A 14265-nucleotide genomic window follows, 5' to 3' on the forward strand; every position below is an offset into this window, starting at 1 on the left:
CACCGGTGTCAATGTGTTCTTTTTTCCATTTCTAGGAGTGTATTTCCTCTCGTTCTGTTTGCAAGTGGAAGAGGACAGCAAATGAGTAGCAGTCGTACGTGATTCGAACATCGTGAGAGAGCAGAATGGCGCGATCCGCGAAACTCACGGACTTCGAACGTGGTCAGGTGATTGGCTGCCACTTGCGTCATACGTCTGTACGAGAGATTTCCACACTCCTAAACATCCCTAGGTCCACTGCTTCCGATGTATTAGTGAAGTGGAAACGTGAAAGGACACGTACAGCACAAAAGCATACAGGCCGACCTCGTCTGTTGAGTGACAGAGCCCTCCGGCAGTTGAACAGGGTCATAATGTGTAATAGGCAGACATCTATCCAGATCGTCACTCAGGAATTCCAGACTGCATCAGGATCCACTGCAAGTACTATGGCAGTTAGGCGGGAGCTGAGAAAACTTGGATTTCACGGTCGAGCTGCTGCTCATAAGCCACACATCACGCCGGTAAATGTCAAACGACGCCTCGTTTGGTGTAAGGAGTGTAAACATTTGACGATTGAACAGTGGAAAAACGTTGTGTGGAGTGACGAATCACGGTACACAATGTGGCGATCCGATGGTAGGGTGTGGGTATGGAGAATGCCCGGTGAACGTCATCTGCCAGCGTGTGTAGTGCTAACAGTAAAATTCGGAGGCGGTGGTGTTATGGTGTGGTCGTGTTTTTAATGGAGGGGGCTTGGACCCCTTGTTATTTTGCTTGGCACTATCACATCACAGACCTACATTGATGATTTAAGTACCTTCTCGCTTCCCACTGTTCAAGAGCAATTCGCGGATGGCCATTGCATCTTTCAACACGATCGAGCACCTGTTCATAATGCACGGCCTGTGGCGGAGTGGTTACACGACAACAACATCCCTGTAATGGGCTGGCCTGCACAGAGTCCTGACCTGAATCCTACAGAACACCTTAGCGATATTTTGGAAAGCCGACTTGCCGCCAAGTCTCACCACCGACATCGATACGTCTCCTCGGTGCAGCACCTCGTGAAGAAACCTTCCAGTATCTGATTGAACGTATGCCTGCGAGAGTGGAAGCTGTCATCAAGGCTGAGGGTGGGTCAACACCATATCGAATTCCAGCATTACCGATGGAGGGCGCCACGAACTTGTACGTCATTTTCTGCTGGGTGTCCGGATACTTTTGTTCACATAAAGTATGTAGATGCAGATGCACTGAGTTATAACTTTTTAAACAGAATGTTGTTTATCCTTCTTCGTAGCTGTTACAGACGGTTATGCTAGACTTAATTGCGAAAATAACTTTTGCATGGTTCGTCATTGGCAAGCACAAGCTTGGACTGCAGATAGGAAGAACTGCTGCAGTATAGTACAGAACAGTGCATTCGAAGAAACATGGAATGCGTCAAAGAGAAATGATACTTTTATTCGAAGAGAATAAATACACTGAAGTCATTGCGATTTCTGATGCTCTCACTGCTGAGTGGCGTTACTCCAGACATGTCTTCAGCTGGAGTCTGATTGATTGGTGGTAGAACCGTGTTCACTGATGGGCACTGTTGACCAGTTAAGAAGTGTGTTGATACGCCCAGGACAGTGATGGGGTGCCAGTTACACTGCTGCCCGCCATATGTCCCGAGAACCAGGAATGATGGTCTGAAGCGCCACTTCCTTTCGTCGTGGAACCCCTCTGTTGACCATCCACTGCACGCATACAAAACAGTCGTATGTCCACGGTATATCCACTGCACGGTATATGGTCAGCACACTGCTCTCCTGGGCATTCTCAGTTTTCGTGTCCGGAGTCGCTATTTACCAAGGCCTTCAAGGCTCAACGGTAGCGACCGACCGCCGTGTCATCCTCATCCCACAGGCGTCACTGGATGCAACATGGAGGGGCATATGGTCAGCACACAGCTCTCCCAGTCATTCTCGGTTTTCATAACCGGAGTCGCTATTTACCGAGGCCTTGAAGGCTCAACGGTACTGACCGACCGCCGTGTCATCCTCATACCACAGGTGCCACTGGATGCAACATGGAGGGGCATATGGTCAGCACACAGCTCTCCCAGTCATTCTCGGTTTTCATAACCGGAGTCGCTATTTACCGAGGCCTTGAAGGCTCAACGGTACTGACCGACCGCCGTGTCATCCTCATACCACAGGTGCCACTGGATGCAACATGGAGGGTCATATGGTCAGAAGACTGCTCTCCTGGGCATTCTCAGTTTTCGTGTCCGGAGTCGCTATTTACCAAGGCCTTCAAGGCTCAACGGTAGCGACCGACCGCCGTGTCATCCTCATCCCACAGGCGTCACTGGATGCAACATGGAGGGGCATATGGTCAGCACACAGCTCTCCCAGTCATTCTCGGTTTTCATAACCGGAGTCGCTATTTACCGAGGCCTTGAAGGCTCAACGGTACTGACCGACCGCCGTGTCATCCTCATACCACAGGTGCCACTGGATGCAACATGGAGGGTCATATGGTCAGAACACTGCTCTCCTGGGCATTCTCAGTTTTCGTGTCCGGAGTCGCTATTTACCAAGGCCTTCAAGGCTCAACGGTAGCGACCGACCGCCGTGTCATCCTCATCCCACAGGCGTCACTGGATGCAACATGGAGGGGCATATGGTCAGCACACAGCTCTCCCAGTCATTCTCGGTTTTCATAACCGGAGTCGCTATTTACCGAGGCCTTCAAGGCTCAACGGTAGCGACCGACCGCCGTGTCATCCTCATACCACAGGCGTCACTGGATGCAATATGGAGGGGCAGATGGTCAGCACACCGCTCTCCCCGCTATTCTGTGTTTTGGTGACCAGAATCGCCACTTACCAATCGAGTAGCTTCTCAATTGGGCTCAAAAGGGATGTGCACGCCGTGCTTGCCGACGGCATTCGGCAGACCCAGACAGTCACCCATCCAAGTGCTAGCCAAGATCGACAGCACTGATCTTCGTTAATCTGACGGGAACCTGTGTTATCACTGTGGCCAGCCCGTTGACTCTGCCAAACATAACAACCAGTTTGTAAAGCTCTCTCTCTCTCTCTCTCTCGATTAAAACATTTAGCTTTTCTGTAATTTTAATTACAGTGGAGTACCCAACAGACTGGAAGAGGCATGCATATTCCAATACAGAGATATGTAAACAGGCAGCATACGGCGCTGCGGTCGGCAACGCCTATATAAGACAACAAGTGTCTCCTGTAGTTGTTAGATCGGTCACTGCTGCTACAATGTCAGGTTATCAAAATTTAAGTGAGTTTGAACGTGGTGCTATAATCGTCGCACGAGCGAAGGGACACTGCGTCTCTGACGTAGTGGAGAATTGGGGATATTTCCGTACGACCATTTCACGAATGTATCGTGAATATCAGGAATCCGGTGAAGCATCAGTATCCGACATCACTGCGGCGAGAGAAAGACCCTGCAAGAACGAGACCGACGACGACTGAAGAGAATCGTTCAACGTGACCGAAGTGCAAGCCTTCCCCAAACTGCTGCATATTTCAATGCTGGGCCATAAACAAGTGTCAGCGTGCGAGCCATTCAACGAAACATCAGCGATATGGGCTTTTGGAGCCGAAGATCTACCCGTGTACCCTTGATGACTGCACGACACAAAGTTTATGCCTCACCTGGGCAGGTCAACACCGACATTTGACACTTGATGATTGGAAACGTGTTGCCTGGTCAGACAAGTCTCATTTCAGATTGTGTAGAGCAGATGGACATGTATGGGTATGGAGACAACCTCATGAATCCATGGACTCTGTATCTCTGCAGGGGACTGTTGAAGCTGTGTGCAGGCTCTGTAATGGTGTGGGGAGTGTGCAGTTGGAGTGATGTGGGACCCCTGATACGTCTAGATACGACTCTGACAGGTGACACGTAGGTAAGCATCCTGTCCGATCACCTGCACCCACTCGTGTCCATTGTGCATTCAGACGGCCTTGGTCAATTCCAGCAGGACAATGCGACACCCCAGACGTTCAGAATTGCTGAGTTTAAACACTTCCGCTGGCCACCAAACTCCCCAGAGACGAACATTATTGTGCATATGTGGGATGCCTTGCAACATGCTGTTCAGAAGAGATCTCCACACCCCTCGTACTCTTACGGATTTATGGACATCTCTGCAGGGTCTGCGGTGTAAATTGGCTCCAGCACTGCTTCAGACATTAGTCTAGTCGATGCGTCACTTCTGCATGCTTGCGGGAGCCCTACACTATATTAGGCAGGTGTACCATTTTCTTTGGCTCTTTATTGTAATTGATTGTCTGTACACGTGTGTGAAACTATACCGATTCCTCCCCCATTTGGATAGTCCCTCTGTGATCTGTCCCTTTTTTAATGACCGTGAAAATGACCATGTTGTTGTTGTTGTTGTGGTCTTCAGTTCTGAGACTGGTTTGATGCAGATCTCCATGCTACTCTATCCTGTGCAAGCCTCTTCATCTCCCGGTACCTACTGTAACCTACATCCTTCTGAATCTGCTCAGTGTATTCATCTCTTGGTCTCCCTCTACGATTTTTACCCTACACGCTGCCCTCCAATACTAAATTGGTGATCCCTTGATGCCTCAGAACATGTCCTACCAACCGATCCCTTCTTCTGGTCAAGTTGTGCCACAAACTTTTCTCCCCAAACCTATTCAATACCTCCTCATTAGTTATGTGATCTACCCACCTAATCTTCAGCATTCTTCTGTAGCACCACAGTTCGAAAGCTTCTATTCTCTTCTTGTCCAAACTATTTATCGTCCATGTTTCACTTCGGGAAATGGAGAATATCCTATGGGGTCATTGGGCGGGAGTTCCCAGTCGCGAAGTTCTGTCGCCAAGTGCAAGTCTTATTGAGTACGACGCCGCATTGGGCGACTTGCGCGTCGGCAATGGGGATGAAATGATGAGGACAGCACAACACCAGGTCTGTGAGGGGAGAAAATCTCCCGCCCCAGCCGGGAATCGAACCAGGGACCCGCGCTGAGGATTCAGCTAATGGGGTTGACGACTGGAGTGTATCAGCAACAGCAGGCGGTCATACTGATGAGCAACTACGTGAGCAACGGGTGGTGTCTCTAGTCGGGTCCCCGGCCCGTGCGTGTGTGTTTCTACGCACGCGCATGGCCGCCGACATTGCGGAGACAACAGAGGCGGACCGCCGTGTGACGTCAGACAGCGCGTGTGGGGCCAGATAACAGCGGGTCGGCTGCCGTCGTCCTGGATTAGTGTCAGACGCCGATCCGTGCTGCTCTGCATCTGACGATAAGGCACAGGCGGTCTCTCAAGTCGCGAGGTCTGCAGACGGCGGCAGTGAACACAACCAGAGGTCGCGTCTGCATCTACAGGTTCTCAGGAGCGCCGGGAACGGTGAGTAGACCCTGGCAGGTAGCTGCATCCACACAACGCCGACTCACAGGAAGGCCTCGGCGCTCGTTGGTGACGTCACGTCAGCTGGGCACGGCGAACGCCAGCTCTGTTGCAAGCATACTCGTAATGGCGGCGTCTCCCTCTCTGACACAGGAAAATGTGAAACTATTGGCGGTAGTTAACCAACACACATTGTTCTGAGAGATTTCTGCAATTCATTACACTTCTTAACGAATAGATTACTCCTGAACTTAAATTTCCACCTGTTTTACGGATTGACATACAAAAACAACTTCACGGTCCAGTAGCAACAGAATTCGTGCTTCTTTACCTTATTTGTAAATCTGAGGAAGTTACGTATGTACTGGGTTGCTCTTACAAGAAACAGTGAACATATTGGCGTTCTTCTGTGGGTATCTTGGTTGACTATGGGGTGAGGAGCACTGAATGTTAATGAAATATCTTGCGATTGTACACGTTGTGGGAGGGGGTGGGGGACAGAAGAAGAGGCAAAAGAGAGATACTCGTTTTATCAAATAAAATTTTTTTATCTTATAAAGTTTCTCCTTTCAGTTGCAAGAGGGGAATATTTATCTTTTCTAATGTGCATGTTTAAAAAAGTTTAAGCTCAGCAGTATTTTCGATGTATGACGCTATTTTGTTTCCTGTTTAGAACTCCTTTCTTTGAAATCGACTGTAATCTAATGACTGACAACAGTTGGACATTTACACGTGTAAATTAGTTCATATTTCCAGTGGCGAGGTCAAACGAAGATAAATAAATAAAAGAAACGACTTAATTGCAAGGGGGTTGGCGTAAGTTTCGACAACAAAATGGATCAAGTAAATATAGTTACTTGAATGTAAAATTTCCGAAGCTTGCAATGGGGCAAAGCATCTTCTCATACTGATCTACGTTTGTTCCGACAGGATTCAGTAACACAGAACCATGATCTTCATTTGTAGCTTTACGATAGTAAGAAAACCTTTCATCTAAATAAAACTGCAGAATCCAAAACAATACCGAACCAAACGCCCAGGCGTTTCTGCGTGCAACAGACCTGGCGTTCGCCGTGCCTAGCTGACGTAACGTGTTGGTCCACTCCCGCGTAGGCTGATCACATTAGGACCACCTGTTAGAAGTGCGCTAGCGGCAAGTGAGAATCGATGCCTCCTCTGCGCGATAGCGGCGGAAATACTATCGACGACATTGCTCCCAAAGCAGACTTACTAAGCACAGCCTCCCGAAATTCCTTCACCAGAGACGACGAAGTAAATATTGCAGAATTCGAATCGAGAAAGGCTGCCAACGTGATTAACTTTGAAGTAACAGTAGTATTTTTTTAAGTAAATACCGTTTTGAAATAAAAAAAGGACATGCTAACATATCCCAATAATTTTATTTTCACATGAAAGCCTGTACCGCGCGCATCTCGTGGTCGTGCGGTAGCGTTCTCGCCTCCCACGCCCGTGTTCCCGGGTTCGATTCCCGGAGGGGTCAGGGATTTTCTCTGTCTCGTGATGGCTGGGTGTCGTGTGATGTTCTTAGGTTAGTTAGGTTTAAGTGGTTCTAAGTTCTAGGGGACTGATGACCATAGCTGTTAAGTCCCATTGTGCTCAGAGCCATTTGAACCACAATGCCTGTACCTTAATCTACGCACTGACGCCAATACAGTCGGATTCTACCTTGTTTACGATGTGTACTGAGTGTTTAAGATGCCTCCGATAATCGCGAGTTCCGCCGACTGTGAAGTTCGGGCTGTTATAAGATTTCTTGCTGCTAAAGGCCTAAAAGCGATCGATATTCGTCGTTGAGATCTCTGCAGTTTACGGAGAAAACATTGTCAGTGATGAAATGGTAAGAAAGTGGGCGAGATCATTTAAAGATGGCTGCACAAATGTGCACGATGAACGACAGAGTGGGCGTCCTTCAGTCGTTAATGAAAGTTTGGTGCAGGAAGTGGACAATAAGGTGAGAGAAAGCAGACGCTTTACGATTTCCTCCTTGCGGGATGACTTTCCTAATGTTTCTCGAAGTGTTTTGTATGGCATTGTGACCGAGCACTTGAATTACCGAAAATTGTGCTCACGTTGTGTATCGAAAATGTTGACTTGACCCAGTACGTTGTCCTCGATGGTGAGTGTTCATCGGAGGTGAGGGTATCATCTGGAGTGCCCCAGGGAAATGTGGTAGGTCCGCTGTTGTTTTCTATCTACATAAACGATCTTTTGGGTGGGGTGGATAGCAATGTGCGGCTGTTTCCTGATGATGCTGTGGTGTACGGAAATGTGTCGTCGTTGAGTGACTGTAGGAGGATACGAGATGAATTGGACAGGATTTGTGATTGGTGTAAAAAATGGGAGCTAACTAAAAAACATAGATAAATGTAAATTAATGCAGATGAAGAGGAAAAAGAATCTTGTAATGTTTGAATACTCCATTAGCAGCGTAGCGCTTGACACAGTCACATCGATTAGATATTTGGGCGTAACACTGCAGAGCGATATGAAGTGGGACAAGCGTATAATGGCAGTTGTGGGGAAGGCGGATGGTCGTCTTCAGTTCATTGGTAGAATTTTGGGAAGATGTGGTTCATCTGTAAAGGAGACCGCTTATAAAACACTAATACGTCCTATTCTCGAGTACTGCTCGAGCGTTTGGGATCCCTATCAGGTCGGATTGAGGGAGGACATAGAAGCAATTCAGAGGCGGGCTGCTAGATTTGTTACTGGTAGGTTTGATCGTCACGCGAGTGTTACGGAAATGCTTCAGGAACTCGGGAGGGAGTCTCTAGAGGAAAGGAGGCGTTCTTTTCGTGAAATTTAGAGAACCAGCATTTGAGACTGACTGCAGTACAATTTTACTGCCTCCAACTTACATTTCGCGGAAAAACCAAAAAGATAAGAAGAGAGATTAAGGCTCGTACAGAGTCATATAGGCAGTCATTTTTCCCTCGCTCTGTCTGGGAGTGGAACAGGGAGAGAAGATGCTAGTTGTGGTACGAGGTGCCCTCCGCCACGCACCGTATGGTGGATTGCGGAGTACGTATGTAGATCTGGATGACGGATGTGCACAAAACCAAACGTTTAGACAGTGCATTGACTTTCCTTGAGCGGTACCACGACGACGGTGGTGGTTTCTTAAGCCATATTGTTACGGGCGATGAAACACGGGTGGCCGACGTCACACCAAAATCGAAGCAACAGTCCGTGGCAGTTGAGCAAGGGCATCGTTTTGCTGCAGACAAAAGATCTAATCACATCTTTTCTCTATACGCTGCCCTTCAGTACTAAATTGGTGATCCCTTGATGCCTCAGAATATGTCCTACCAACCGATCCCTTCTTCTGGTCAAGTTTTGCCACAAACTCCTCTTCTCCCCAATTCTATTCAGTACCTCCTCATTAGTTATGTCATCTACCCATCTAATCTTCAGCATTCTTCTGTAGCACCACATTTCGAACGCTTCTATTCTCTTCTTGTCCAAACTATTTATCGTCCATGTTTCACTTCCATACATAGCTACACTCCATACAAATACTTTCACAAACAACTTCCTGATACTTAAATCTATATTCAATGTTAACAAATTTCTCTTCTTCAGAAACGCTTTCCTTGCCATTGCCAGTCTACATTTTATATCCTCCCTACTTCGACCATCATCAGTTATTTTGCTCCCCAAATAGCAAAACTCCTTTACTACTTTAAGTGTCTCATTTCCTAATCTAATTCCCTGAGCATCACCCGACTTAATTCGACTACTTTCCATTATCCTCATTTTGTTTTTGTTGATGCTCATCTTATACCCTCCTTTCAAGACACTGTCCATTCCGTTCAACTGCTCTTCCAAGTCCTTTGGTCTCACTCTGCTTCCTTTATATACCCCACAATAATAGGCACTGAAACTATACATTGTTCGATTTTTAAGTAACAGAAATTACAATGAACCCTTTAATGCATGGTGTAGCTGATCAGCTGCAGACTTTATTTATTCGATGTGTCCTACACTGAGCAACATTTTGTATCAGATTCGTTATATAGTTAAGTGTATAGCCTACATTCTACTGCAGCTGCTGGTTCCTCTTCACACCGATCGTAAATGGCAGGATGAACTGAACCAGTTCGACGATCAGCCGTGTGAATGTACTGCCGCGCGTGTGTTTTGGCGGGAAGTAGAGACGTTTTTTTGTGTTTGTGCACTGATTTGTGGGTTTCAAAATTACTTTTTTAATTTGAAAACGTAAGTAGATATGGTGTAGACAGTTAATTCGAGTGTCTTTACGATACATTCGAGATTAGACCAGTTTTTGTGTTTGTAGCTATTGTCAACAATAATGCTTTGTTTATTTAATTTTAAAAAATTCAATATTTTTTCGTAATGTAGGCACTATAACCAAACGTGGTAATTTTTATAGCTTGAAATAAGAAATCATGCATTTAAGGGTTAAAACATAACTCATTCATCTTCAACTGTTGTAGTTTTGTCTTCCTCAGTTTCGTGTAATATCACGGTATATTGATAATTTTTACTTATGGACCGTCTGACACACACACACACACACACACACACACACACACACAACCACAGCCATATATATATATATATATATATATATATATATATATATATATATATATATATATATATATATATCACAGATACTTCAATAATTACACTCGAAAGTTTGGCAATTACATTCGATCTTTGGCAAAAACATTTGACAGTCGGCAACAGGAACCAAAAAAAATGCATTGAAACAAGCGTTCGGTTCTTAGTGCTGTGGAATGTGGGTAAAAAAACCGCAAATTGTCATTCATAAGAAGAAGAACAACACTAAAAAACGCAACAGGAGCGTAATATGTAAAAAATTGTCCACGCAACCTGTAAGTACAGTTCAAAACATTACTACTTAATAGGAAATAGCAACCACAAGAACTGTTTATAGGCACAGTGAGAAAAATGTAAATTAAATAGCTAACATATGTACATATTCCAGGCCACTGATGATGCCTTGCAGAAAATAAATACGAAACGCGTATGGCACTAAGATTGTGTTTTATTCAGTTGCTGTCAGACGGTCCATAAGTAAAAATTATCAATATGCCGTGATATAACTCATTCAATTAACTGAATACATCGAGAAATTACTTCGTTTTAACAGTTCCTTCTCCCACAAAGGTTAGGCCGAATTATTTGTTTAAATAACGAAATTAACACATTTAGTTAGACAAACGAGGTAATTATATTTGGAATTAATTAAGGACTGGCTTTGTAATATGGTTTCAAATAAGGCCAAATAAATACTTTCAGGATCCTAGTAGTTCTTCTTCCAAAAGTTTGTAATCAGTAGGGAATTTATATTTGTTTGTAAGTCAACGATAGAAACTATGTGTCCGCCTGCTTAGATGGGTGGCGAAGTCCTCGCCTCTCTTGCAAGCGGACCCGCGTTGGATTCCCGGCCGGGTTGGAGATTTTCTCCGCTCGGGGACAGGGTATTGTGTTGTCATCATTTCATCCTAACCACGGGGTAAGTCGCCCTTTGTGGTGTCCAATGAAATAAGACTTCCACTTGACGGACGAACTTCCCCAAAAGGGGCCTCCCGCTCAACGCTGCCGTACGCTCATTTCCATTTTAAGAAGTCCGCCGCCCGTGAACTGAGTCGCCGGCCGGGGTGACCGAGCGGTTCTAGGCGCTACAGTCTGGAACCGCGCGACCGCTACGTTCGCAGGTTCGAATCCTGCCTCGGGCATGGATGTGTGTGATGTACTCAGGTTAGTTAGGTTTAAGTAGTTCTAAGTTCTAGGGGACTGATGACGTCAGAAGTTAAGTCCCATAGCGCTTAGAGCCGTTTGAACCATTTTTTTAACTGAGTGGTCAGCGTGGCGGAATGGCCGGCTGGGGCAGGAGATTTTCTCCGCTAAGGACTGGGCGTTCTGTTGTCCTCATCATCATTTCATCCCCACCTCCGACGTACGTTCATTTCCATTAGAATCTGAGTCATGAAACAATTACTGATTTTACCCTATAATGATCTGTAGCACAAGATATTAACTAGGAATGGTCAAAATAAATTAGGAAATTAATTACATAAAAAAAGGGTTCAAATGGCTCTGAGCACTATGGGACTTAACTTCTGAGGTCATTAGTCCCCTAGAACTTAGAAGTAGTTAAATCTAACTAACCTAAGGACATCACACACATCCATGCCCGAGGCAGCATTCGAACCTGCGGCCGTAGCGGTCTCTCGGTTCCAGACTGCAGCGCCTAGAACCGCAACAGGATGTAGAACATGTCAGAAAAACAACAATACATGACAAATATTTACAACTGAAACAAATACAGTAGAACCCCTCTAATCCGACCTTGGATGGTCCGTCGCTCCGGTTAGTCCGACTATGCTTTGGCTCACGAGCCTGTGCCGACTCGTCACTGACTGGACGCCTGTCGGGCCATTGCTGCTGTGTCTATCGCTGTGCATATTGTTATACTGTACGTTGTTGTGCAGCTTTATCCTTTGTTGGGATTAAACTTCGTTGTCTGCTTTATTCCGCGTTCTCTGCCGTACTTATTACTGTAGATTCACTGTGTGTACAGTTGTGTGTTTTCGAACATGCCTGGATTCGAACGTAAGCACGTACCTCTTTCAGTAAATGAAAAATTTGCAGTGTTACAAAGACTGGACGAAGGAGATTCGCTCCAAAAAATTGCAAAGTAACTGAATGAAGGTGTTACGACAATTAAGGATTGTAGGAAGAATCGGAAAGACATTGACTCGTATACAGCTACGATTGATGGTGAAAACATTCTGAAGAACCGCAAAACATTAAAAAAAAGCCTCAACTTGAACTGCTTGATAACGCATTGTGGGTGTGGTTTTGGCAAGAAAGAAGGAAAGGAACTCCAATATCCGGGCCAATTCTCAAAGAAAAGCGATAGTTTTGCACAAAAAACTGGAAGCCGAAAGTAAATTTGCTGCCAGTGAAGGCTGGATTGATCCTTGGAAAACTCGTCAAAAATGTATCCCTGACTTTTTATCCAAGTAATTTGTTTTCGCTTTTACTGTAAAAACAATGGGTACAGTATAATCATTTCTTAGTTTATAGAGGAAGCTTGCACAGGATAGAGTAGCATGGAGAGCTGCATCAAACCAGTCTCAGGACTGAAGAGCACAACAACAACAATATACAGTAGTTTATTTCTTTGTAAAAAATTACTTTTTATATATACAGCGCTGTAAGCATTTTTTAGGTTACAGTATATATCGTTTATACGTTATTATGGACAGTGCATTGCTGTAATTTGTTTGTCGTTTTTCCTTTTAAAACCAATGCATATTATAGTGTATGTAGACGTTTTTTAGTTAATATACTGTTTAACACTGTGTAAAAACCATCTTTTTATATTACTGTAGACATCTTTTAGTTCTTCAATCGTTTAATTTTTTGTACTAAATGTCTTTTTATATTTTCTGCGATAAACATTAGATTTTTCGGATAGTGCGACCTTTTTCTCGTTCCGACCATGGTCCCGGTCCCGGAGGTCACGGATTAGAGGGGCTCTGCTGTAAGTTAACGTGCAGGGTGATCAGCAAGTCAGTATGAATTTGAAAACTGAATAAATGGAAAGAGGCACTACAATAAACTCGCAAAGGTATTGCCAAACCCTGCACAACCTCAGAAAAGCAATACAAAACAAGCGCAGGGGAAAGTTGGGCTCGAAGATCTTGCCGATTCACAATGCCCGAGCCCACAGGGCAAATGCCACTCGTGAAGTTCTCGAATCTTTCAAGTGGGAGTTGTTTCCTCATCCACCGTACAGTCCCGACCTGGCACCGAGCGACTTCCACTTATTCCCAGCAATGAAGAAGTGGTTGGCTACGCAGCGTTTTGATGACGACGCACAGCTTTGAGAAGAGGTAACCACGTGGCTGAAGGCGCAGGCGGACGAATTTTACGACGAAGGAATTTCCGAGCTCGTCCATCGCTACGATAAGTGCCTTCATTTAAATCGCAACTATATAGAAAACTAGTATTTAAGTGTGGCTTTCATCTGTATATAATTAAAAAAAATTCCAATACTTTATTTATTTTTAATTCCAAAACGTAATGTACTTTGTGGATAGCCCTCGTAGGTAGAGAGGTAAAAATTGACACACATGCTTGGAATGAGATGGGGTTTTATTAGAACAAAAAAAAAAAAAAACAAAGTTTACGAAATGTCTGACAGATGGCGCTGGACAGCAAAACGCCAGTGACTGCGCTAGACAATCGTGTATTAAAGGAGCTGTAATGAGAGGGAGAGAGAAGCCGACCTCAACATCCAGAGCCGTTCCGCCGCCCAGTTACGGCGGTGCCATCGGTTCCTCTCCTCCCTTCAAGGCCACCTCATCCCCATCCCCCAGCACACCCATTCCGAATCCAACTCCACTCCCGATGTTGTCCTTTCCTCCGCCAACCTCCTTGGCCGCATAACGGTGGATGTCCTGGAACCTATTGGTAGCGACCATCTCCCTGTCCTCCTAACCGTTTCAGACAGTCGTCGCCCCCGCCCCGACCCTCGTCATGACCCTCCCCTTAAGTATGTCCATGACTATTCCTGTGCCAACTGGAATGCCTACCGGGATACCCTCTCCACCCAGGTCGACAGCCACCCCCTCACCTACCGCCACCCTGACGATGTAACCCATGCCGCCTCCTTTCTCCAGCAGACCTTGTCTGAGGCCGTGGAGGCCCACGTCCCTACTGTCGCTATCCACCCCCACCGTCCTACCTTACCCCCACAGGCCGTCCTCCTCCTCCGTGAATCCCGCCGTCTCAACCGTGCCTTCTTCCACATGCGTCACCCGGACACACTACGACGCCACCGGCA

General features: G+C 45.8%; 1 protein-coding gene across 1 annotated transcript in view; it reads left to right on the plus strand.

Annotated features, from left to right (window-relative positions):
* Positions 1-5269: 5269 nt before the first annotated feature.
* The window catches only part of LOC126295156 (facilitated trehalose transporter Tret1-like), a 65667-nt gene continuing 56671 nt past the window's right edge, over positions 5270-14265 (plus strand). The window contains exon 1 of the mRNA XM_049987451.1: positions 5270-5396. The gene's annotated coding sequence lies outside the window, so the exon portion shown is untranslated. The remainder of the gene's footprint in view (positions 5397-14265) is intronic.

This window comes from Schistocerca gregaria, chromosome 11 (assembly GCF_023897955.1).
Source record: "Schistocerca gregaria isolate iqSchGreg1 chromosome 11, iqSchGreg1.2, whole genome shotgun sequence".
Classification (NCBI taxonomy): domain Eukaryota; kingdom Metazoa; phylum Arthropoda; class Insecta; order Orthoptera; family Acrididae; genus Schistocerca; species Schistocerca gregaria.